Source organism: Pleurodeles waltl, chromosome 3_1 (genome assembly GCF_031143425.1).
Source record: "Pleurodeles waltl isolate 20211129_DDA chromosome 3_1, aPleWal1.hap1.20221129, whole genome shotgun sequence".
Taxonomy (NCBI): domain Eukaryota; kingdom Metazoa; phylum Chordata; class Amphibia; order Caudata; family Salamandridae; genus Pleurodeles; species Pleurodeles waltl.
The window spans coordinates 1,120,388,207-1,120,416,052 of NC_090440.1; positions in this window are offsets into that span (position 1 = coordinate 1,120,388,207).

Sequence of the window (27,846 nt, forward strand, 5' to 3'; positions counted from 1 at the left end):
AAAATGACCGTCAGAGGTGCTGGACTGTGCCCCACTGGTAAAAGTCATCTGGGCCCTGCAACACACTACAATGGAGGTTGAGAAGTAGGAACTACATGACAAGACAGGATAAGGATGCTTGTCAGGTAAAATAACATATTTTGTAGGTGTGGTGCAGTTTATAATGCCCAATGCAGCATTTCAGGCCTCCAAACTGGCGGAAATCTGACCTACTCCACTGGACATTAGGAAACACCCGCGACCGCCAGCAGAAGTCATCATGGCGGAAGGCAGTTGCAAACACAGCGGATACAGCCATAGGCTAAGGTTGTTCCCAGTGGAGGTCACAGCCCAATGGCTGTGTCGCCAGTGGTGACTACCGTGTACGTGGCAGACGTGACAAACATGTTTTTCAGATTCACTCACTTGACTCTGACACTGCTACTAGCAACACCCCCATGACCTGATCTGCTGTGCACCACCTCTGGGAACAATCATGCCGTGTTCAGCAGGTGATAGGGCCCCTGTCTTCTCTCCAGAGGGGCTGAGGAGGCTTGTGAATGAGGTCCTTCTCCTGTATGTACAGCTCTATGGCTCATAAGAGGAGCAGGTAAGTACCTCATGTGCACAATTGTATATGTACTTCCCCATTCATTACCTCTTCACAGACTACAATGTGCCCCTGTGTGCCAGTTAGCCTTTTTTTTTCTTTTTTTTTTTTGTCCTCATACACCTCACTGATAAGTCACACCTCATTTCCAACAAGGTTTCACTTGTATTTGAAACCAACGGTGAACGTATCACCTGCTAAGCCCACCTGGGGGAACCCCAGTGACTGGCCCAGATGTAATAGAGGGGGAGGATTTAAATCATGGGACAGAGTGTCCCTACAGAAGGGATGGAGGCGGGGGGGGCGGGCCCATTCCAAAAGCGGGGCCCATAGTTTACTTTTTTTCCTCCTCTGCTCGGGACTGCCCACCTTAAGATCTAATTTAGCTGTTTTCACACACATGTCCAACCAGCTCCTATATAGTGGCGGGGCAGCCACCATCCATTTTAAACATGTCTCCCTTCTAGCTAACAAAATAGCCAAGAACACAAAGTTCCTATTATTTCTAGACCACCCTACCAAATCGCCAGTTTTACCAAAAATAATTAGGGGGAGACTTACAGTTAGTTCCTTTCCTACCATCTGTGACAGCGCACCCACCACTTCCGACCAAAAGGAAGTCACTCCCGGGCACTCCATGAACATATGAACATCTGCGACCTTCGAAGCTCCACATTTGAGACAGTTCACCACTTCGCCTTTCTTTATCTTCGTGAGTTTTGCTTGGGTGGTTTAAGCTCCATGTATTACGTATAGATGATTCTTCCTCAACGGGACAGCCTTAACTACCTCAAAACACATTCTCATTGATTCTTGCCATCCCGACTGCGCCGTTTCTTTTGTCATGGTGCCTTGCCACAACTGCTCTGGCAACTTAAAATCTCCATCCATCTGCTCCAGAATCTCCCAATACCACCTTGCAATCTTACAGCCATTGGGGGAGCCGTTAAAAAGATCTTTTGATAAAAGGTTCTCCCCCTGACGGCTTCGTCGAGTGGACTGTGCCCAGGTAGCCAGTTGGAAATATTTAAACCTAGACAAAGTGCTCAATTCTTCCCAAGAAAGTAACGTCGTATCCTGTATCAATTCACCCCAGTATTCTAAACCGGCATCCCTTAACGGTTTGGCCAAAGCGTCTTTCAAACATTCTGGAGTCCCCGTAGAATCCCAAATAGGGGCTAGCTGATTATAATAATCCATCTTCATAGTGGATTTCACCTGATACCAACACATTGCTGCCTCCCTCAGAACTTTTAATCGTATTTTCTTGAAAAATTTGGGTCTCCAAACTTAAAAAGAAACTGTTTCGCCATCCCCTGAATGTTACATGTCATTGCTTTAAGCATTACGCCTACAGCTGAATCATCCAAGGAAGTAAATAACACTCTCAAATTTCTCAGCAGAAAGGCCAGGGGATATATAGCTGTAGATCTGGCAATAACAAACCTCCCTTCTCTCTCCTCCTCCGCAGCTTTTTTTACGCGATCCTGGGACCCTTGCAAGCCCAAATAAAAGAAGTGATAGCCTGTTGAAGTTTCTTAAGATATCTGCCATCCATTAATAGCAGAATGGCATTCTGAATAAAATACATTTTTGGAAGAAGAAACATTGTAACCAGGTTTACCCTTCCCAATACTGTCAGCGGCAGGTAGGCCCAGCCCTTCATTAAATTAATGCACTCTACAACCAGTGCTTCTTGGTTTTCCACCACTAACTTCTCAATATCATGTGTAATTAGTAACCCTAAATAATGTATTTCAGCCTTCCCTTGCCAATCCTGATTCCATACCATAATTTTAGACTTCTCTGAGTTAACCTGGTAGCCAGAGACAAAACCAAAATCCTCAGCTAATCTTCGTAAGGCTTGGAGGGCAGCCGATAGATCAGCGGTGAATACCATTAAATCATCTGCATAAAGTGCAACTTTCCTCTTCCACTGTTCCCATTTAAAAGCAACTATTTCAGAACACTGTCTTATTTTCCTGGTGAAGGGTTCGATATCCAAATCAAACAAGTGTGGAGACAACGGACACCCCTGCCTAGTTCCCCTCGATATCCTAAAGCAATTTGTTAGTTCCCCATTAATTAAGATTCTAGCAGAGGGGTCAGAATAAATCCGTTTAATGGCTTTACAGAAATTATTCCCTAAATTATAACTATTCAAAATGTGAACTAAATAACTTCAGTTGACCCTGTCAAAAGCCTTCATAGCGTCCAGAGCTTTAACCCCCAAGGGGGTCCTATGAGTAGTTGCCAGATCTATTGCCCCGATCAAGGTGTGGGTCAGCTCATGTAGATACCTGCCCTTTATAAACCCCTTCTTATCCGTGTTTATTAGATCCTTTACCACCAAATTTAACCTGCCTGAAAGAACCTTTGCAAACAACTTGTAATCTGAGGTCAGCAACGAAATGGGCCTATATGACTCACACCTAGTCGGGTTTTTACCTGGTTTCAGAATCAACGAAATGACTGCCTCATTCCAAGATGCCGGAATAGGGGAGTCATTCGCAAATACTTCAGAGAACAATTTTACCAAAAAGGGCAATAATAACTGCTCCAAGCCCTGATAAAATTCACCCGGGAGGCCATCTGGACCTGCGGCCTTGCCCCCCTTACTTCCCCTCAAGGCAGCTATAACTTCATCTGGGGTAATAGGCCTATTCAACCAAAGCTGCTGCTCCAAGGATAAACAGAGGAGAGTATCTTCCCCCAACCAAGTTTGAACCGCCCGTTCAGTAACCTCAATCTCTTCTATATAGAGTTGAGAAAAAAAAATTGTACAAAAGCCCTCTCTATTTCCCCACTCTCTCTAGTCCTCTGCCCTTGCTCTACCTCAATTTCCTTAATAGAATTTCTTACTTGATCCCTTTTTGCTTTCCAGGCTAGAAGTTTCCCTGGGTTTTCCCCATTTTCAAAATGTGCCAACTTACTCGCCTCCCATCACTGCATAAATCTTGCTTGCAAAAGCGCTTCCCCTTGATGTTTCAAAATGTCCAATCTTTGCTGCCTTACCCCCTTCTCATCTTCGCCTATACTCATCAATAACTGTTCTCTACAAATCTTCATTTCTTCCTCCATAAGCTCCAACTCCTCCCTATACAGCTTATTGTTATAACTGGCAATATTAATAAGAATCCCTCATATCACTGCCTTATATGTGTGCCAAACCACATTAAATGGAGCTGAACCCATATTCACCTTAAAAAACTCCTCAGTTTCTGCATGTAGCCTAGTTCTGACTTCTTCATCTAATAATAAAGAGCGATCACATGTCCACCGACTCGCCTCCCTCTCTCTCTCGCTAAATTCATTTTTAATACAACTGCTCCATGATCCGATAGATGAGGGGGGAGATACTCAATATTAATTATCGCACCACACCATAACTGATCTACCAAAAAATAATCAATACGCGATGAGTGGTTATACTTCTTATTATTATATGAAAAAGCCTGTTGAGGTCCCACTCTATCTCTCCACCAATCCTCCAATGCCCTTTCCTTCATCATCTTTTTCAAGAACTGCTGAGAATTTGAATTAATTACTGATCTACTTTTAGTTGATCTATCCAATTTATTGTCTAATATTATGTTAAAATCTCCTGCCATTAACACTGTGTATGAAAAGTCCAACAATTGACAAAACAGCTTCTTTAGGACAGTTAGACTTTTTATGTGCCTGTTTTTGTAGTCTGTGTGGCACCAATGAGATGTAGAATGTACAGGTATTGGTGGCCAGTACCATATGTTGAGTCACATTGAGTTTTGTGGGGTCCTAGGTCATCCTAGTGTTGGATGCCCATAACTGGGTAAGGAGACATTACTGCCATCCAATGACATCTCTTTCCTCGTAATTGTTGTAAATGCTGGACAACATGTATGCGCATTACAGAATGAGGTGTGTATGCATCTTGTATGAGTCATTTGAGAATTATGTGAGCAATGTGTATAGTGTCACAGATATTTCAAACCACACCTGCCCTTGATAAACTATTGTGTGGAAGTCATATCATGACTCAATATGTCCTTCACTTTGCCACACACACCACATGCCAAATTGCTGATGGCCACATGATGTAATGTCATGCATGGAAGTGATGGGAATGGAGTGTCATGCAGGTTCTGTCTGCTCAGCCTACAGAGACCAGGGCCTGTCAAATGTATCTTCCAGTATGAGACCAAGTCCAGGCTGTGGGATAGTCAATATGGCTATGCAACTATGGCACTATGCCCACTCCCTGTCTCCCAGCAGATTCTGACAGGGGGCCAATATAATGCTCTAAAGGCAAAACCTGCCCTGAATCCTTCATTCCTTTGACCAGATTAGGAATGGGTAAATCATTAAACTACTCCATATGTGCTTTTTGCATCATTGTCAATGTGTGCTTTAGATTCATGACAGGTCCCTTACTCCCACAGCTCTGTTATCACCTTCACACAGGTCATATTTGTTGTGCATATGCTTATGGCGTAAATAACAATCCCACAGTGTAGACAGTGTGTTGATTCCTGGGAGGTCATGATATGTGACTCAGCTTGTTCACATAGCAGAAACTGTACAGTGCATGCCTTTGTGTGTTGGATGCCATCTCTGCAGGTCAGACACATGTTCAAAGCACTGTTATGTGGCAGAGGTACATACTACAGAACCCACCCCCTAAAGTGGTATGAGTCTGCATTTGTTATTTCACATGTCCAAACATGGTCAAGGAAGACACTTTCTGTGCCCACCATGCCAGTCTCTTGATTGTTACTCAAGTGTAACAGTGAAGTTTGTACTACAACAGTTGCCTGTAGGGACTGTATGCAGTGAGTAAATCTCACAGACAGTGAACGTGTTGGTCATTTCAGGCCAAAAGGAGTTTACCCTGCAGAAGCCACATAGGTGTGTAGTGTTTCATTGTGGTTCACATCACAGTACAGGTTGCTCGAGCTGGGGCTACCTAATGTCAGTAAGCATGCTTAGTCATTGTAGGCCATGAGAAGGGTTCTGGGTAAGACTGCCGATGCAAATACATATGTCTTTAGTCCTGTCCCTGTACTCATGGGCGTGTGTGTTTCACACTTGTGGAGTATTAATAAATTGAAAATTTCTAGCTTGATGTTTCTGACATGTATGTGACTCAACCGTTTGTGACAAAACGTGTGAATGTAATCTCTTGATTTGTCTGTTGCATCCATTCAGGTCAAAACCCATCAGAAAAGGGAGCTATGGAGATCCATCAGCAAGTAGGTGCAGACCCTGGGGGTCCGCAGCCGGTGGGGTGCCCACTGTAAGAAGAGGTAGGAGAATCTGAGTCGTTGGGCAGGGAAGATCGCTGAAGTTCAGCTGGGATGTCCTCCCAATGTGGGTGGGGGGTGTCTGTTGGACCATGACCCCCCCTTAATGGCCTGCATTCCAGCGGTGGCCTACCCAGACCTTGATGGGTGTTTGAGGCCCACTCAGCAGCCACAAGGCGGTGAGTACAGGGCATATTCCTGCCTGTCACATTGCCAAGTGAGTATGTTAGGTTCTGACAGCTCCTTCTGACGATTCAGGATGAGCCATGTGTAACACAGTAGATGAGTGATTGTTTGTGTAGATATGTCATGTGTTGCATATTGATATATATGCCTTGCTATTGGCTCAGGGACCTAAGACACAACTGTGTAGATTCAACAAACAATTTGCTTTTCAAGGACAACATATGGCTGTGTACAGTGATCAATTAAGTATGGTTTGTGGTTGTAGTGGGTGTAATTTCTATGCAACAGACCACTACTCCTCAGTGTTACAGGCCAAATGACAGGTAGTGATGGATCACTATCTTCAGCCATGTGGCTGGTGAAAGGAGTATATTGGCCTGTGCCACCAAGAGGCTTCTTGTCTTCAGCATATCCTGGGTGCTGGTGCCTCACTACTGTCAGTAATGTGAAGATGGCCATCATATATGTGACAGTGCATACGTTTTTTGGAGTGCAGCTATAGGTCAGTACTTTCCCTTGGTAAGTGGGGAATGTCCATTGACATGATGTATGTGCCATTGCTGTTGCCAACATTCCTTACGCCCACATGTCAGCATATGTTCCTTTCTGTTTTGGAAAACATTTGTAAGCTGCTGTTTCATGCATGGTCTACCTTTGTTGAGGGGATAATTTCCATATTCCCTCACATACATGGGTATGCCAACCTGTGTGTGGAATAGGACAGTGGTTCCCAACCTGTGGTCCGGGGACCCCTAAGGGTCCGCAAAGCCTTCTCAGGGGGTTGGCGAGAGCCTAGAAAATTAAAAAATATTAACAAATATTGACAAATTAGGTCCCCAGCTTCCAGTAATGACTCAGGCGGGGTCCCCAGATTCCCATGATGATTCAGTGGGGGTCCCTGGTTTCCATTAATGTTAAAGTGGGGGTCCACAGAAATCAAAAGGTTGGGAACCACTGGAATAGGACATTTACAATGGGGGTACATTTCATGTGGTGTCACAGATAGCAGTGTGTCACCATTGATTATTGGCTGACACATTCCCTTACCCGTCATAGCATGTAATTTGGCATGTATAACTGCAGTAGCAATGAGGAACCTGACAGGTAGGCCTAGAGTTTTTACACATAATGTGTATTTCTATGCCATTGATGTAGAATTTTGTAGTAAAGTGCTTTGCGCCTTAGAAATGGGAAACATGTGTAACCTGACTATTGTCATGCATCATGGAGTGACTTGCAGTTATGTTGGAAACACAAGTGTTTGGGTACACAGACATCGAGGTTTGCATGACCTAAATGGAGACAATGATTTAGCTTCCAATTGGGCAACATGTTGAGGGCTTTCTAGGAGTACCTGCAAATCTCTGGGCCTCTCTAACATCCAAAGGACTAATGGCGTCTACTGATGCACTCAGAGTATGTCATTGTAAGGGGTGCCAGACATTAGTGGTGACTTTCTTGGGACTTGCTGATTCATTGTGTTGTGGATTTCAGATACATATCTCCCTGACATTTTGTCTACATTATACATTTCCATGCCAAATGTGTGGCATATCTGAGCAACATTAGTACTGCCTCCATTACTCCACTGGGACAAATATCACTTGGTGAAGTGTGCATTGTGGATCTATTTCCAGTGTGACATGAATAGTTCCATGTCACCTTCTCTAGGCTAGTATACTGTTGTCAGCAACATGTCATGTTCTGGGAGCATCATTTATTATTGTTGTGTCATTTTATATGCAACAAATAGATGTGTGCATAACCTTGTGTGGGATCTGTGGGGATGGATTTGGCATTGGCCTATTATTGTATGACAACAGATAAGTCATGTATGCTCCATGAGGCAAAGCATTGAAGGTGATGAAGCCTCCTACTTGTTTAAAAGTTACTGTGATTGCACAACTTCAGCCATGCAATTGTAGTTGCCTGAAATCCTGATTTTCCTGTACCATCTTTGTCTGCCACCCCCAGTTCTATCGCCGCCCTCCCTGTTGCTCTCAACCAAGTTGGCCATGCCCACTCACCCAAAAGGGTGAACGTCTCCTTTGCCGCAGGCACCTCTGCCCAGCCACTGTTACCCCTGCAGCTCTCAGTGAGGAGGCTATTGACCTCCAGAGGAGTATCTCTGTGGGTCATACAGCCATTGTGAATGCCATCCAGGGGTTGTCCACCCAACTCCAGCAGACAAATGTATTCCTGGAAGGCATTCATAGTTCCATGTCTGGCCTACATAGATCTTTTCAGGCTCTGGCCTCCACACTGATGGCAGCAAGTCACCCCCACCATCCGTCCCCCTCCACCTCCCTCTTCCCAATCGAAATCCTCCATTCCCCTACCAACCTTAAGCACACAGACCTATCCACATGCACCCACCTCAACATATAAACACAATCACTACAAAACACCTGCAGGCGAACACACAACAGATACCAACACACACAACAACAGCCTCCATTTCCCCAGGCACCCTCACCCTCCCACCATACCACACACCACATCAAGAAAACTCACAGCACCATCACAGCAGTCAGTGACACACCCACCAATCCCACAGACACCACCTCAACAGAAACATAGACATACACCACATCCATCATACCTGCAGATACCACCCCAACAGACACACACACATCCACCAATGCAAGCATACTCAGACACCACCCCAGAGGACACACACCCAGACACCACTCCAACACTCCTCCACCTCCACCTCCCAGCCCCTCAAGACACACAACCACCTGCACTCATACATGCAACAGACACCACCCAAACATTAGCATACCTCACACATGAACACACCCAAGACAGCCACAATGACACAGCAGAAAAACACTCCCACAAACTGCAAATCCCCACCACCTTCTGCCGACCATTCCTGTGTTCCCAAGACAGATTTTTTTGTTTGAGCTTGCCCTTTCCCATGTCCCCTGCACCCCTGTCCCAAACCCAAGAGACCGCCATCCACCTCCGCCACCCACAAAAGTCAAAATGAGGGCCACAGTGTGTGTTCTGGGTTACAAGTGGAAATATATGCCCTCATTTCAACATTGGCGGTAAAAGCCACCTACCGCCGCGGTGATGGGTGCCAAAAGACCATTGCCGCGGCTACCATCCATTTGCCAAATTATGATCACAGCCGGATTGACGCCAGAAGAAGGGTGGAAATCCAGCTGTGGCCATACTGGTGGATGGTGGTAAGGTGGCGCTGCCAGTAGACCGCCACCAGCCATATCATGACACATTCCCGTTCCCTGCCGGAAGACCCCCTGGATGCAGGTAAGTTGGGCTTCTGACAGGGGAGGGGGTGGAGGGGTGTTGTGTTTATGTGTGTGTGGGGGGCTCTGTGCATGTATTTGTGAGTGTGTGCTTGAATGCGACTGTGTGTGTAGTGTTGTTTACGTGAGTGTATGCATGTGTGAGAATGCGTGTACAAATGGAAATGTGTATGCATAGAGCTTGCCTGCAAGTGTGCGTGTATGGTGGCGGGGGACCAAACGGGGGGAGCGTGGATGGAGGGTGGGTATCTGGGGAGTGTTTGGGGGTGGGTGAGCCTCCTGTCACTGGTAGGGCCTACTGCCATGGTTTTTGTGGCGTTGCAAATGTTTTCAAGGATTCGTAAACTTGAAGCAGGGCCAAAAAGTAACACTAACCCAGGGTGGCATTAGCATGGTGCTACGAGGAGAAATACTTTTATTTCTCCTCGTTTTTGCTATTCCTATGTGTGTTGCATATGCAGCACACATAGGACTTACAAATCGCCATTAATGATTCTTTATGTGCAGGAAGGGGCACTTTCCTGCACATAAACACTCATTAATGGAGGCACCCTTGCACTATGATGCAACATTGTCTGCGAAGGCGCTAGGCAGCTAATTTGAGCCCCAGTGCTAGGGAAAACACAATGGGTTCGCTGTATTGTTTTAACTACTGTGCATCCCTTTGTTTCTGAACGCAGTGCGGTGCTGCCAGTTTTGGCGCAGCTCCACACTTCACCACTTTTAAGTAAATGAGGCCCTATGTATGCTAGCCCAATTAAATCAAAACAAGCAAACCAAAACAACAACATTGAAAATGCATTTCACACTAATGCCAAAAGTTGAAGGCATTGTTGACTGAATATATTGGACAATTCTCCGGCCATTCACTAGCAAGTTGAAAACAGCCATAATAAAGAGAAAGAACTACATAATGTCAAAATTGGGCTTGTGCCTCAAAGTAGGAAAGATGCCCTGAGTTCCCAAATGAGGCTGATCTTGTCCTTGCAAGCAGCCTTGCGAAAATGTCAGTCAATCTATATCCCAATCCAAAATGTGCCAACTCCTTCTTGTGAGGTCAGTTCCTGTACAAAGCATATGAAAGGTAATGCTTGAAAAGGCATGATGGATCACAATACACTATGGGGCATATTTACACTTTTTGATGCAAAACTGCACTATCACAGTTTTGCATAGAAACGTTTAGCACCAGCTTGCACCTTTCTTGAGCACCAGCCGGGCGCCATATTTATGGAATGGCGCATGCCGGTGCAAGGGGTGGGCTAGCGTAAAAAAATGTATGTTAGTCAGGTGTGGGGGCGGTATGGGAGAAGGGGGTTTTGCACCAAAAAAATGACTTTAGGCTGGTTAGAGGCAAAAAAAAAATGCCTCTAACTAGCCTAGCATCATTTTCTGATACAAAACCATCCATAGGACATGACTCTTGTCTTAGAAAAGACAGGAGTCATGCCTACGAGCCCAATGGCCAGCACAGGGAACCAATGTCCCCTGGGCATGACCAATGCACCCTGTGCCATCCAGGGGGCCCCATGTTGGGTCCCCGATGGCACTTTAATTTGAAATAAAATACTTACCTATACTTACTCTACTTACCTCGGATGGGGTCCTCATCCTCCGGTGTCCCTCTGGTGTGGGTAGGGGTGTTCCCGGGGCTTGAGGAGGGCACCTGTGGACCCATTCCATGGTGTTTATCCATGCAAATGGGTCCATAGGTCCCCTAATGCCTGGTCTGACCCAGGCGTTAAATAATCGTGCACAGCAAGCTTTGCACCATTATTTAGCCCCTCCTCCCACCTATGCATCATTTTAGCATGGGGGGATAAATATGGGGCTATTTGTTTAGCACCATTTTTTAGATAGGAATGCCTACCTTGAATCTCATTCACACAAGGTAGGTTCACGCATCTAAAAAATGGTGCAAACTCCAATATTTTGACATTAGACATGTCTAACATCAAAATATTAATATGGAGTTAGTTTTACGCCGAATTTGTATTAAAAAAATGATGCAAATTTGGCGCAAACAGAGAATAAATATGCCTCTTTGTTCCATTGCTTTTCACTTCACTTAATGCCCACTTGTTATTCTCTTTTGTCACTGATTTTTCCATGCCAGTTTGGGCTTTTCCTTTGTGAATTATCATTATTTTTCTGTTGGTTCCTGGTTGGAATTTCAACTCTAATTGTCATAATTTTCCCAAAACGTTAGACTAATTTTTCCTTGATTTGTTTCCTGCCTAGCTCTTTTCTCCTCCGTTTTGTTAGGAGGCGTTAAGTTCCTTGTTGTTATCACCAATACTATGCATATTCAATCAAAAATCAAAAGATTGGCAAAGAAGATCTTTCCTTTTGTGGATTTTTAATCCAAGCTGTGACTCTTTGAAAAAGAGACCCATTTCCTTTTCACATACATTGTTCTATTCGGCGTGTTATGGTGGCTACTGGGAGGAGTTGCCCTTTCCTCAGGCAATCCAGATGGGCTCCTAATAGACATTCTTCACATCCAATATTTGTCGGTTTTCCACATAATGAAGAGAAACTTTAACCTACCATGTCAATGGTAATTGGAGCATTCTTCCTACCTACCTACTTCTTATGTAACTATGCTTCAGTCAGACACACACGTTCCAACCTTTTCGAAAAAGCTTTGAATCAGTGTAAATTGTACAACCCCAGCAGTGGAGTTGTAATGCTTAAAAATGTTGACAGCAGCCAAGAGGAGGCAGGTGGATGATCACTGGAAATCTAGGGGCAGATTCAAGAGTCCCTAGTGCCTCCTTGTGCCACATTAGAGTAATTTGTTTTACTCTAACGTGGTCCAAAGAGGGCAAAATCGTTTCGCAAAATTTACAAAGTGGCACAAGGCATGCATCGCGCCACTTTGTAACCCTTTGTGCTACATTATGCCTGCGTCAGGCATAATGTATGTAAAGGGGGCATTCCCCCTTTAGGGGGTGCCGAAAAAATGGCACAAAGAAATCTGAGAGATTTCTTTGCGTCAATTTTGTTTTGGGATTTTTAAGGCTTGCTTAGAGCAGGCGTTAAAAGGAGGCACACCATTGTTTACAAAGGGCCTCAATGGGTTTTGCAGGATTAGCATCAACATTTTTTATGCTAATCCTGCAAAACACAAGGAACACGTTCCTGCACATAAACAATCAATCCCCTCAACGCAGACACCCTTGCACTATTGTGCACTATTGTGCAAGGATGGTGCAAGGATGGCTGTGTTGATGCTGGCAGGTACATTTATCACCGGCACAGGGGGAAACACCAGGGTGTGCCGTCTTTCGGTAAACGTGGTGCATACCTGCGTTTCTAAAGTGGCAAAACGCAGCACTGCAATTTTTGGTGCTGCACTGCGCCACTTTTTAGTAAATCTGGCTCATAGTTTGGTGGACATTGACGACTGCACAGCACAGTAGTTTCATGTTTTAATCTTACTTCAACGTGTATTCATATTTATATGTTATCCACTGTTTTATTGGCAGGATTGAGTCACCTGTCTGGTTCGGGTGACATCTTTGGCAATCTCAAAATTGAGGAGGTCTGGGTTGGATTAGGACCATAAACTGGAAAACAGGCCCAGGAAACAGGGCCAGAATTGTCACTGCACGCTGTTCTGTAAATCTTCCTTTTGGCGAAGCACATTTCTCAGCACGTTGTCCTCAAAGATCCTTGCTTCGGCTGTCTGACCTGCACATTTGAGGTGGATTTGTGTGTGTGGGAGAGTGGTATGTATTGGAGTCTTTTCCTCTTGCACTTCCATACTACATGAGCATATGGCTTCCAAATTCTGGACCGTGAAAGGACGACCCAACAAGAGAATCCAATACGTAAATTTCAGCGAGGCTGTGCACATTTCTCTCAGTGTGATAGCACTGAAAGAACCCCTTGCTTTGTTGCCCTAATCACGGTTTGTAATGTAAATCAGAGAAAGACAGTGAGAGACATCAATTGCTAAACATATGTAAATTGCTGCATTGTAGTTTCTGAAATGCCATTGGCTAAGAAAGTTTATGTTGAACAATACTTAGGGGCATATTTAAGAGCCCCTAGGGCCACCCTGGTGTCGCCATATAGCATCATTTTTTTTCACACCAAGGCGGGGCTAAGGTGGCTTATTCCACGCAACGTATTTTCAAAGTGGAGCAATGCATGCATTGCGGCACTTTGTAAACCCTTGCACCACATTATGCTGGTGCCAGGCATAATGTATGGAAGAGGGGCATTCCAGCGCTAGGAAGCCCGCAAAAATGATGCAGTGAAATTTAACAGATTTCATTGTGCCATTTTTGGCATCATTTTTAACACCTGCTCAGAGCAGGCATGAAAATGACACTCCCATAGAAACCTATGGGCCTCCTTGCACTTTTCTACACTAGCGTCAACATTTTTTCACACTAGTGTAGCAAAGCGCCACAATAGTGTCAAAACTTTTGATTCTATTGTGCTAATGACCGCCATGGTGCGCCGTATTATAAATACGTCGCAACCGTGGTGTTGTTAGGTGCTGGTAGGGGGACGCAGAAAAAGTGGCGCATTAGCTCTGATGCACCACTTTTTCTTAAATATGGACTTAAGTGCCTGCAATGTCATTGCCAAAGGAAAACAAAAATCACATAGTTGCCGTTCACTTATTATTTGCAACGTCAGGGGCAGAAAATGGTGTGCTGTTCCACTGCACCTTCAGCTACTCAGAGTACTTTACAAAGAATGAGAGATAAACTGTTGCCCTTTTCTTGATGCCGTGGAAGTCGGTGAGTGTGAAAGATACATTGTTACTCTCCGTGAATTTGTTTGCATGTGTAACCAAAAAAAAGTAGATATTGTTGCATTCCACTTACAGAGACAAACACACACTGTTGCCCCTCTATTTTCGAACTTTAATGTGTGACAGAGTCTGTGATGGTCATGCACTTAATTGACCAATACAGGTAACATACAGGTAACATACAGGTAACATGTCCTTAGAGTCATTGCATTTTGTAGCACTTTATAACCTATTGCAAGGTGCCAAAGTGTGCTTTTGGATGTGATGGGTATTGAACTATAACATGGGGGAGACCTTGGTTTAAAGGGTGTTTGTTGTATTTGCTGCAAACTTATGTAGGAAGTGTTTCGGTGTTTTGTGTGGTTGACCAAACTGGTGCTATTATTGCGCCAGGGCCACGCAATTCTTAGCAGTGTGATGAGGGGAGGATGAGATAGGACTTACTGAGATAATAGTAGCTGGTGGGTAACATTTTCTCTGCTGGTCCAGTCCTGAGGTTATGGTGGGTACTAAAGGCATACCATCCTTCCCTGTGCTGGATATTCCAGTACGGATATCCTCGATGTCTCTCTCTGTTAATCTGGGTGGTATAGAGAAGAGTTAGAAAACAGAATCCACTTGGATGGACAGCATTAAGTCCACACTTAGGTGGGCTGCTGAAGTTTTCAAAGGCTTTGTAATGCGTTGAGGTGTCCAATTGTGAACATGGAGAGGGAAAAGAGCCTTTTGTGGTGTTCCTACTGCTTTTGAGAATCTTCTGTTCCGATCTTGAATGTTGTTCAGTGCTTGATGTCAGTGCACATAGTTGGTTCTGGGTCTGTCAGAACCCACACACTAGCCTATTTGTAAAGAATGTGACAGGAGCAATTAATATCTTACAATTCCCCAACTCTAAGGTGGGGCCCCCGAAGTGTGTACAGAGCAATGCTTTAAATGGGCCAGTAATCAGAGCACATGCACTTCTTTAATTTGAAAGGCAGAGTACCTGCAACGCTCCGCGTTTTAATCAGAGAATACCAGGGCTTCCTTACACTTCTATAATTCAACTTCAACCACTGGTGGAGAGTCACATACAAGTGAAAAGAGAAAAATGGATCGGGACGGAAAGAGAAAAGGTAGATAACTGGTATGTGGTTCTTCACGTTGTGATTTCTGAAAGTCCTTAGTTTGATTGCAAATGGCCCTGGTGCGCTATTTGCCCTGCTATCAGCTACTCTCTCATGGGACGAAAGTATGGCTCAATGGGGCCTTTGTAGAGATTAGATCCACATGCAGAACAGTGCATTCACAAATTATTTATTATAGAGTACAGCTGGGAATCACAGTTTCATATGACACATGTTCCTTTGAAAACATTTCTTTAAGAAATCCAGTGACACTACTTGTTGTAGGTTCAGACACAACCGTTACTTCTGCCCAAAGGAAAAGGTGGTCACTCAGGGCATTGCAATACCTCAGCTGATTAAGTAAGATGTGAAACAGACCCAGAAAATCAATAGCAAATTTCTGCTATAACTTTGCTGCACTCGGAGATAACATGAAAATGGGAACAGCCGTGAGTGTTTATCACTGCAAGAACATTGTATACAGTTATGGATCAAATGTTCCACATTCCCATCCATGCCTGGCCCCCCAAAATTGCAACATACTCTTTGTTTGGTTTTGATGCCAAGAATGTGCAGTTTCTAAAATCTACTTTCTGAAACAATGAGGAGGAATGAGCATACTACCTCCTACCAATAGTCCATTTTCTAGAGATAACTCATCCACAACTTTGCAAAAAGACTGCACACTCACTTTTAGTAACCCGTCCTTTGGCCATTTTCCTGTGACAAATGAAATGACTTCCTTCAATTCAACATCTGTCTAAAGTTATTTGTGCAAATCACCAATATTTGCACACGCAACACAATCTTCATCTTTGGCAATCATTCACTCTTCCACCTCTTCCTCCACACTATTGTTTTCATCTGCCACTGGTAACCTTGACAAAAGTCTGCTTTAACTTTCTTACCCTCTGTAATGTGCATACATCTTAAAACTGAATTCGAGCAACTTTGTGTACAACCTAGCTAACCAAGCAGTTGCTTTATTATGTTTTTTCTCCAGACAATATTTAAAAAAAGGGGTGATTGGTTCTTAAACAAAATTGCATCACTCACAAATAAGGTTTAAAGTTCTCTACCATTAGAAATTACTTCCAGCATGTTAGTCATGGCTTCTGAGGCACTGGTGCAACTGAGACCATTCCAAATGGTATACTACAAAATTGGAATGAACCATCAGGGACCCTATTACACACAGGGCACACTTTTACTGCTTGTGATACGGCGCACATGTAAATAGGTGCACATGTGAAAACAGGGAGGGTGTGCCCTATTATGAGGAATGGGCTGCCCTCAGAGCAGTCATGAACTCACGCTGCCCTGAGGACAGCACATTCAAGTGAAATACTGAGCGGCAGCTTCAAAGCTACTCTGTGTTTCACAATGCAAGCGGCAACCCATCTGCACTTTTAAGAGGCTTTACAGTTCCCCTTGACGGCGGGAGCAGTCAGGTACTGCACCTGCCTACAAAGGGATGTCCCTTGCCTCTTTCCAGAGTGCTGTCTTCAGAGGTTGCACTGACAGTGCACCACCTCTTTGTGGGACACTTTCAGTACGCAGCTTCTTTGCCTTTGTGCCCATGACCAAAATACAGCATGGGTACAGAGGCAAAGAGATTCCCTTATTTGCATGGGGCCATGCCCCCTTGCACATGAGGGAACACTCTTTTGGAATAACGGCAGTGCTGCATATGGGCCAGCACTATCTGTATTACAAAAGGGGCTGTACAACCATCTGTTGTCCCTTCTATAATCCCAGAGTGCCACAGGGTGCACAAAGCGGGTGCACATGCCGGTTGCACCCCCAGAGCACTTTCTATAATATGGACCCAGGTGTTACAAACGGAGTTTGGTGATGTGAAACTTTATCAGTTTCCACCTGACGGTAAGCTGCTTGTAGATCATGTTTTGTAAGCCATCTGGACTGACATACAGATGTTTTTAGATTCTTAATGTGATTTACAGGGAAATTCTCAACCCAGATGTTATTGTTGAGGTGCCTGAGGTTTATGTAGAGATGTAATTCCCCTGTTTATTTGTTTTTTTGCTAAAACTATGGCTAAAACTCATAACATACCGTCCACTGCCTCAATAATTCCATCTTGCTGTATTTTTGTTACTATTTGGGTAAGTTCTGCTCATAAACTGAGTGGAACATTGTGTAACATGTTTAAAAGGGACAGTGCCCTCTTTTATCTGATGTCATGCGTGAAATGTTTGCTTCACCTAACCCCCTCTCTGAAAACATCCAAAAAACCTTCTGAGGGTTGTTATTAAAAAAAACTTCTGAAATCTGGAGGTCTTCCTCTAAAGTCAGAGGAAAATTCCTTCCAGGTCTGATCCCAATTCCAGAATCCACTGAATGCCACCAATCTAAAACTTGAATCCCCTTTTGATTTCCATAAACCTTCCCTTTACATCCTCTATTTAATTTCCCCCAAGAAACACCCAACCTGATCCATTCCATTGCCTTCCAATGCAGTAGTTATGACATTGGGTGGTAGAAGCACTTGCTCTGACCATCATTCCTTGAACCTATCAATGGCAATAATAGCAATCTTACCTTTGAATCAAGTATCAGTGGGATGTCAGACCCATCAACAGAGATACAAATATGAATTTAGCTATATGTTTTGTTGCAGTTATCAACACTTCTAATTTCTATCACTTCTATGGAAAGCACTAGATCTTTGACTATGTTTTTCACATTGTCAATGTCATGATAACAAACTTGATTCTGTACACTCCTGACAATATTCTGCTTCCTCCTCTACATACTTGGCCAAAATGAACAATTTTGTTGCATCAGCAGAACACCTGAGAAACCACTGGACAATTGTTTTGAAGTTAGACACATGAGCAATCAATCCACATTTAAAACATTGCACATATGTACCAATGTGAATCACACCTCTACCTCTCTTAACATTGGAGTAAGAATGGCAATGCTGTGTTTTATTAATGGTTCCTATCTTCGCTACATGAGTGAAGTCTGATTCTAATCGTTTAGAATTCTACTAGGAACACTCTATGCTTTTGGTGATGTCTACTACCTCATATATCTGGGATTCATGTGAGCTAAAAGCCTTTGTTGTACGTTTTTACATCTTGAAACTATTTAGCCATGGTTTAGTTTGGATAAAATTCTCAAGTTCACAATAGGAGGCTAAACCTTGTAAGTAAGTGATATACATGTCTATTGTTTCAGATGGTCCTTGTACTTTGGTGAAAATTGTATGTCTTTCTATCACCAAATTTTCCTTGACCTCAAAATGCAAATCTAATTGTTTCACCACAATTTGAAATTCATTGACAACATCTTCATCAGGTATTAAGTCGGGTAAATGATCAAAATATTCAGTGCAGGTCTTCTGGGTGATGCTTGGAGTGTCTTCTGGGTAAAAAAGAGGAGCCTTTTATTCTCAAGGTTGATGCAAGATGCCAGGTTAAGCAGAAGGTCTAGCTCAACTCCAAAGAAAAAAATCAATAAGGAGTTAAAAAACTGGAGACCAGAAAAACCTCCTTATGAACAGGCCAATGAGCAGGAGTATACAGGAACTGGAACTGAAGAGCACAAAGGTCCAAGAGGTCCAGGGAGTGAGCAATTTAGCAAAAGCATACCAGATAATACCAGATAAACAAATACAAATATTAAAAATATATACTAGATGGGTATCTAAGTAAAAATGTTTGCATGCATTAATTTAAATGATGCTGGCTTCTTAGGCTGACTTTTTACTTAGCTGAATATCCCTCACTAAAATGGCACCCATCAAGAACACTATCACATCCTTTCAATGGTGCATTTATCCAGCATCTGGAGGGGAAGCCGCAAACGATCCTCGCTGCAGCAGGAATAAACATCAAAGTCCGTTAGAAGCTCCTGGTTTATAGGGATTTCGAGAATAAAATTAATTAAACAACTAGTAAGCATGGACCTGATCTGCTGGTTCCAAAGATCTGTCATTAGGACTGTAACCTTTGCAATCTACAAGGAACTGAAGTTTCCCTCTGAAATACTGGGAGTCACATTTTACCGGAACGCATATTCAGGGTGTCTTCCGATCATTACAGGAGATTAAGCAGTTGCAAAGGAAGCATCATGTAAAGATGCGGAGTCTAAGCTCAAATTTGAACTCCCTGACTGGAGTGCTATTTGACATTTACCACCATATGTGCAGTGCTTTCCCAGCACCATCTACCCTTTGCTGTGGCCTTAAAACATCTAGTCCTACTACACCTGCCTCAGACACAGAAAAGGGGCCCTGCCACAAGCAGAAACACCTGCAACCACCTCAGTCCATGCAACTGCTGAACCCCCCCCTTCTCTCAGGAGGGGACGGTTGTCTGCACCACCAAGACAGTAAGGCAGGACCTCCACCATGACTAGTAGCAAAAGACAAAGGGCCAGATGTACGAAGCAGTTTTCAAGTCGTAAACGGCAAATCGGCCCGTTTGCGACTTGAAAAATGCTATTTAGGATGTACAAAGCCCAAACTGCGATTCGGTAACTTGTTACCGAATCACAGTTTGGGTTTTGTGATTCGGTACTAGGAAGGGGCGTGACAAGGGCGTCTCTTCCTAATACCGAATCCAGATGGTATGTATGATTGTTTTGTGACCGCGAATGCAGTCGCAAACCAGTCGCAGTTAGCACCAGTTTCAAACTGGTGCTAACCCATTCGCAAACGGAAAGGGGTCCTCATGGGACCCCTTCTCCTTTGTGAATGGTAGCGAAAATATTTTTGATTTTGAAATGCATCTCGTTTTCCTTTAAGGAAAACAGGCTGCATTTAAAAAAATAAAAAAAACTGCCTTATTTAAAAGCAGTCACAGATATGGTAGTCTGCTGTCTCCAGCAAGCCACCATACCTGTGAGGGCGGCCATTCCCAATGGTGTTGCAAATTGTGACCTACCCCATGAATATTCATGAGGTAGGTCATTTGCGACCCAATTGGTAATCGCAAACAGTGTCATTGACACTGTTGTACATCAGGTTTTGCGACTCGCAAGTTGCGAGTCGCAAAACCTGATTTTTGTACATGTGGCCCAAAGAACCTAATTTCCTCTAGTGTGTGACTACCATTCACTTTGTGGAATATATTCTGGACTCATTTACCTTTTAGATGCCAGCTGTATTTTGCACATTGGACTATAAAATAATAGTTTCATTCACCATGAATGACTCTTTCTTTTGGTTTTCCACTTTGTTATTAGGTTTGCAATCTGTATCAGTTTATTTGTGTTTGTAGAATACATTCTAAAAACACAAAGTCAAGGACTGGTGTTGATTTCTAGTGTTTTTCACTTATTTATTTCTTCCTACCATTATTATTTTTTAAATAATTTTTTAAAGCAGAAATAATCAAAACAAGATTTAGCCAAAAAAATGTTAGATTGAGGTAATGTTTCTCCCATGCTCAAAAACGTCATATATAACAGTTACCATAAAAATCTATTTATTAATTTTATACATTGGTAAGTAAGAATAGCTTGTCAAATGTAAAAAGAAAAATTAGAACACGAGCATAAACAAAATTGTCTGTGTCATTTGTTTTTTTTTTACAGTCCAGACCTTAACAACATGAAACAAAAGGGATATAATCATATAACACAGATTCAATAGGCAAATTATTATTGATTCATGTCATCAGTGGGATCTAGACCTCCTGCCTCACAATAGGAATCCCAAATCCCAAATCCCGCGAAAACACCACGCCCGCCAGCCTACGCGCCAACAACCACCTCAAATCCTGATCAACGCACGCTCCGTCCACAAGCACGCCGTTGAACTATGGGACCTCCTGGACTCCACCGCACCGGACGTCGCCTTCATCACTGAGACCTGGATGAACGCCTCCTCGGCCCCCGACATCGCCATAGCCATCCCCGACGGCTACAAGATTTCAAGGAGAGACCGCACCAACCAAGTAGGTGGAGGAATCGCCATTGTCTTCAAGGACTCCATCAACGTCACCACCTCCACCGAAGACACCCCCCTCGCCGCCAAACACCTGCACTTCCAGATCCACACCGACCCCAGGACCACACTCAGAGGAACTCTCATCTACCGACCCCCTGGACCACGCGCCCTCTTCAGCGACTCCATCACTGACTTCATCTCCCCGCACGCCCTTGCCTCGCCGGACTACATCCTCCTCGGTGACCTCAACTTCCACCTGGAACAGAACAACGACCCCAACACCACCGCCCTGCTCGACAACCTCGCCAACCTCGGCCTCAAGCAACTGGTGAAAACCCCCACCCACATCGCCGGACACACGCTAGACCCCATCTTCTCCGCCAGCAACCACATATCCTTCAGCCACTCCTCAGCTATACACTGGACCGACCACAGATGTGTCCACTTCCCCTTCCGACGCGAGACTCTCCACCTCCGCACACAACCCATCCCACGTCGACAGTGGATCAAAATCCCAGAGGAACAGCTTCTCTCCACTCTCAATGACAACCAACCCACCTTCTCCTCCGACCCCAACGACGCAGCCCTCAGCCTCACGAATTGGATCACCAACTGCGCAGACAACCTCGCTCCCCTCAGACGCCTCCCAAGACAGACCAACACCAAAAAACCTCTCTGGTTCACCGACACCCCTAAGGAATCAAAGAAAACCTGCCGCACCCTCGAGAAAGCCTGGCGCAAGGACCACACCGCAGACAACATGACTGCCCTCAAGAACGCCACCCGCGAACACCACCAACTGATCCGCGCCGCCAAAAGAAATTTCTTCACAGAAAGACTGGACAAAAACAGCCACAACAGCAGAGAACTCCTCAACATTGTCAAAGAGCTCTCCAACCCTAACGCCAACGCCATCACGCCCTCACAAGACCTCTGCAACTCCCTCGCCACCTTCTTCCATCGTAAGATCACCGACCTACACGACAGCTTCGGACACCAGACCCAGCCAACCACCACAGAACCTACAACCCCAGCCATCACCCTCAACGCCTGGACTCACATCAACACGGAAGAGACCAAAGCCACCATGAAACCATCCACTCCGGTGCCCCCTCGAACCCCTGCCCACACTTCATCTTCAACAAAGCCGACGGCATCATCGCCCCGCACCTCCAGACCATCTTCAACAGCTCGTTTTCGTCTGCTACCTTCCCCGAGAGCTGGAAAGACGCTGAAGTCAACGCCCTACTGAAAAAACCTACGGCGGACCCAAGCGACCTGAAGAACTTCCGCCCCATCTCGCTCCTCCCATTCCCCGCCAAAGTCATAGAGAAGACCGTCAACAAGCAACTTACCAACTTCCTTGAAGACAACAGCCTACTCGACCCCTCTCAGTCTGGATTCCGAGCAAATCACAGTACAGAAACCGCCCTCATCTCAGTCACAGACGACATCAGAACCCTGATGGACAACGGAGAAACAGTCGCCCTCATCCTCCTTGACCTCTCGGCTGCCTTCGACACCGTCTGCCACCGAACCCTAATATCCCGCCTCCGCTCCACCGGGATCCAAGGACAGGCCCTGGACTGGATCACCTCCTTCCTCTCCAACCGCTCCCAAAGAGACTACCTCCCACCTTTTCGCTCAGACCCCACCGAGACCATCTGCGGCGTCCCACAAGGCTCCTCGCTCAGCCCGACACGCTTCAATGTCTACATGAGCCCCCTCGCCGACATCGTACGCAAACACAGCATCATCATCACCTCCTACGCCGACGACACTCAACTGATACTGTCCCTCACCAAGGACCCCACCAGCGCCAAGACCAACCTGCAAGATGGAATGAAAGACGTCGCAGATTGGATGAAACTCAGCCGTCTGAAACTGAACTCAGACAAAACAGAAGTCCTCATCCTCGGAAACACCCCGACCGCCTGGGACGACTCCTGGTGGCCCACGGCCCTTGGCACCGCACCAACCCCCTCAGACCACGCACGCAACCTCGGTTTCATCTTGGACCCACTTCTCACCATGACCAAACAAGTCAACGCCGTATCATCCTCCTGCTTCCTCACCCTCTGCATGCTCCGAAAGATCTTCCGTTGGATCCCCGCCGACACCAGAAAGACCGTGACCCACGCCCTCGTCACGAGCCGCCTGGACTACGGCAACACCCTATACGCAGGAACCACCGCTAAACTCCAGAAACGTCTGCAACGAATTCAAAACGCCTCCGCCCGCCTCATCCTCAACATACCCCGCAACAGCCACATCTCCGCCCACCTGAGACACCTGCACTGGCTTCCAGTCAACAAAAGGATCACCTTCCGACTCCTCACCCACGCACACAAAGCCCTCCACAACAAGGGACCCGAACTCCTCAACCGCCGCCTCAGCTTCTACGCTCCCACCCGTCCTCTTCGCTCCGCCAACCTCGCTCTTGCTGCCATCCCTCGCATCCGCCGCACCACGGCGGGTGCGAGGTCCTTCTCCTACCTGGCGGCCAAGACATGGAACTCCCTCCCCACCATCCTCAGGACCACCCAGGACCACTCCGCTTTCCGGAGACTACTCAAGACCTGGCTCTTCGAGCAGCAGTAACCCTTTTCCCCTTGCGCCTTGCGACCCGCACGGGTGAGTAGCGCGCTTTAATAATATTTATGATTTGATTTGATTTGAAATCAATAGCACCAATAGTCAAGCTCATGGCAGTACACAATTTTGTGACCTGTACACTGTGGCAGTGTGTGGTGGCGTGTCCCAACCACATCTAAGTGGTGTGCTATAAACATTTCTTTCTTCAATAATGATACACATCCACAGCTTTATACACTTAATACAAAATTAGGATTTTGTAAATGTGAAGGGAGATTAGTATTCTATGGGTCGATTACACATGTGATCAGATCAACTTAAGCAGCACATATTGTCTTAGTGGCAACATTTAACAGAAAACAAGTCCGATGCAATCTCACAAACTTCCATTTAATCACTGTGCAAGTTGTCTTTGTACAAGATATGTACATCCAAAGTGTGTGTTTGTCATAGGATCAACTGATGCTCCATTTGTACTTCGCAAAAGCAGCATAAAACAGCAAATGTCACACCTTTGAAATGTCGAAATGAAGGTGACATGGGGAAGAAACCTAAAACAGAAAAACAGGAAAAAATTAATTAATTAATTTATGTGAGTTAGAACAATCAAAGATAAACAATTAAATTAACACAATATTCAATGTGTTGGAAATTTCATCAACAAACATTTTTGCCCTGGAATTTCCTAAACTAACCATTCCTAAAAACATGTCCTGATCACACTTATATGCTCTTTATATTACAAACTCTTTGGACAGTGAATGTAACGTTAGGTAAAGATAACTCCCGTGAAGAAGTTGTCAATGACATCTTGAAGTATGACAGTTCCTTCCTCTTCACCACTATCATCTGTATTTGGCATTTCTACATCCTCACCCAGTGGCTCATCATGGTCTCCAAATTCTGCAATGTATGGGATGTTCTGTTGCAGGGCTACATTGTGCAACATGCAGCAGGCCATGGTGAATTTGCACACCTTATTTAGTGAGTAGAGGAGGGCTTCACCAGTTTTAACTGGACTGCAAAATCTGGCCTTTAGGAGCCTAAAAGCCCACTCCACTGGCATCCGTGTTTTTCCACAGGTCTCAATGAAGCAGACTTCCCCTGGCATTGTTGGATTCCTCATCATTGTTAAAAACCATGTTTGGTTAGAATAAGCTGAGTCTGTTATATGAAAGAAAAAAAAATATTGGGCAAAATTATCTAATCCCATCATACATTCTTAAAATAGAAATTAGGCAAATAATCATATTGAAAGTTTGTACTTACCAACAAGCCAGGTCCAAGTTGTGACATTTGCAGGAGTATGCTGTTGTTCTGTAGTACAAAGGAATCATGTGCTGACCCTGGGAAACGGGCACACGCTTGAGATGTACAAATCAGATAAGCAGTTAACTTGTACACTGATTAAATAGAAGTTCTTCCAACTGTGGTAGACCTGTTCCCTGGCGGGTGTTGGCACTAAGGCAATATGAGTGTCATCAATTTCTACAACCACATGTGGTATGCCACCCAAAGCACACAAAACTCCGTTCACATTTACAAAATCCTCAGTTCATGGAAACTGGATGAAGTTGTTGATGGGTCTCATCGTTGAAGAAAGGACTGAACTTTCGTTATGCCATGCTACTGCCACTATGTAATGGAAGGATCCTTGGTTCAGTAAAATGAGGACATTAAAGGTGATGAGGGTACTCTACATGTCTCTACAAATCAGCATTTCCCAGGAAATAATACATTTTTGGAAAATAATCTGCGCTAACTTTTTAGAAATATTTGTGGTAGATGTTACAAAATGCAGCAATACAGCCAAAAAAACTCAAAAAACACTTTTTTTATATCCATATAGGTCAATGCCCATCAGAAAAAGGCGATATGGAAGGCCATCGCCTATAAGGTGCCGATCCTAGGGATCTACAGGGAGAGAAGCATCCATTGCTGCAAGAGGTTGGAGGGCCACAACGCTGGACCCAAAAGTCATCTGAAGTCCAGCTTGACCAGTCATCCCAATGTGGGAAGCGCATGCAACGGACCCTGAGCCCCCTACTTGCAGTGGCCTATCCAGACCTTGATGGGCAGCTGAGAGCCCAACAGCAGCATCAAAGGGGTACATTATGTTTGAGTTCTTACTGTTAGTTGACTATTTTTTGTTACAGCAATTATTAATCTCATCAACATAAAGATTGACACACATTTAATGCACAAAACGAGTTCTGGAAGGTGTACATTCTGCACAATATGATGATGTGTTTTGTGTATAGATTTGTGTAAAAGATTACCACTAGATTCCTTATCAGTACCAAAGGACTATTGTGAGTAGACATGTGCCTCCCTAAAAAAAAAGAGGTCCCTGGATTTCTCTATGTTATGAGGGGCAGTTGATGTACCAAACAGGCCACAATTGATGATTCTGTCAGCTGTGATGCTCCCTCACAATTGTGAGGAGGTTATGTTGCCCCTATTACAGGTGACATAGCATACAAAGCACTTGTGATGCAGTGGATGTTTCTGATTTCACAGTGGTGAGTTTGGAATAATGACCAAATAATGTTGATCATCTGATAAAAATGACTAGGAACATGAGAACAATGGCAACATTTCTTAACAAAAACATTTCATAAATATGTTTTTACTGCAAAATTCAAGTCAGTGCATGAAGCCTTACTCCTTCACAAATGTGCATGTAAGTCAGTCTGTTTCAACAAACATGAATGAATTAATTAAATTATTATTTGAAACAGACAGGAACGTGTACACATTGGTGATAGCGTTACACATACCCCAAACAACATTTCTGTGTCCTTTTTTATGTCCAGATGATAAATCAATGTTGAAGCAAAGGAGTTATTGAAAGGGACTTTTGCAGATGGACATTGTGCATGGTACAAAGGTTTCTTGCTAGATATTTTGTTTTGTGACAGGAGTTCACTATTCAAATCTGCACTATTCAGGGCTGGTAAACAATTCCATGAGAAATTTGAAGCGTTTAACAGACATGATCTAATTTAAATTGAACTAATGATGGTAGTTTACAAGACTGTGAGCAAATGGGTTCATATTATGGTCTCTACATGCATGGGGGTAATGGAAATGTATATTTAAGTTTCATAGCCTTGAAACAGGTGAAAGTTTAAAATTAGGAAATGTTTTGTAAAAACCACACACACACCAACACCCATCAAACACAAATAAACACACTCACCTGAACACCTCACACTTTCAAACAAGCACACAACACATACACTAGACCCACAAGCACCTGCAAAACAGACACACACAACACACAATCCATCTCCCTCTACCTCTCAAACCACATTCCTCCCACTCCTTCTACCCTTTCTCCTTCACCCGCTTTTACTGCTTATTGATTCTGTGAGAAGTATCTAATTTGATGAATAAATTATCATTTATTTTCACAAAATTGGCACTGACATTGTTTTTTAATTAATAGTAATTGATTGATGGAAATGTTATTAATGCAAATGTGAGTAACATGAACTTAAATTCATTTATGACAGTGACAAAAACAGGTTTTATTTTTGACATAGTTGTGTAGTGCATAAATTAGTGATAAAAATGTGTTAATATCTGATGAATATTTGTCCATATCTGTATATGTTCAACTCCACATCTCTATCTGCTCCCAATGGGAAATTGCACTTAAAATATATCTAAAGGAAGTCCCCATGTTAACCTATGAGAGGGATAGGCCTTGCAATAGTGAAAACTGAACTTGGTAGTATGTCACTATCAGGACATGTAGAACACATCAGTACATGTCCTACCTTTCAAGTACACTATACCCTGCCCTTGGAGCTACTGCAGGTCTACCTTAGGGATGACTTACATGTACTAAAATGGGAGTTTGGGCCTGGCCAATGGGTGCACTTGCCAGATCAAATTGGAAGTTTAAAACTGCACACACAGACACTGCAGTGGCAAGTCTGAGACATGTTTATAGGGCTACTCATGTGGGTGGCACAATAAGTGCTGCAGGCCCACTAGTAGCATTTGATTTACAGGCCCTAGGCACCTCTAGTGCACTTTACTAGGGACTTACTAGTAAATCAAATATGTCAACCATGGATAACCAATCACCAATACAATTTAGAA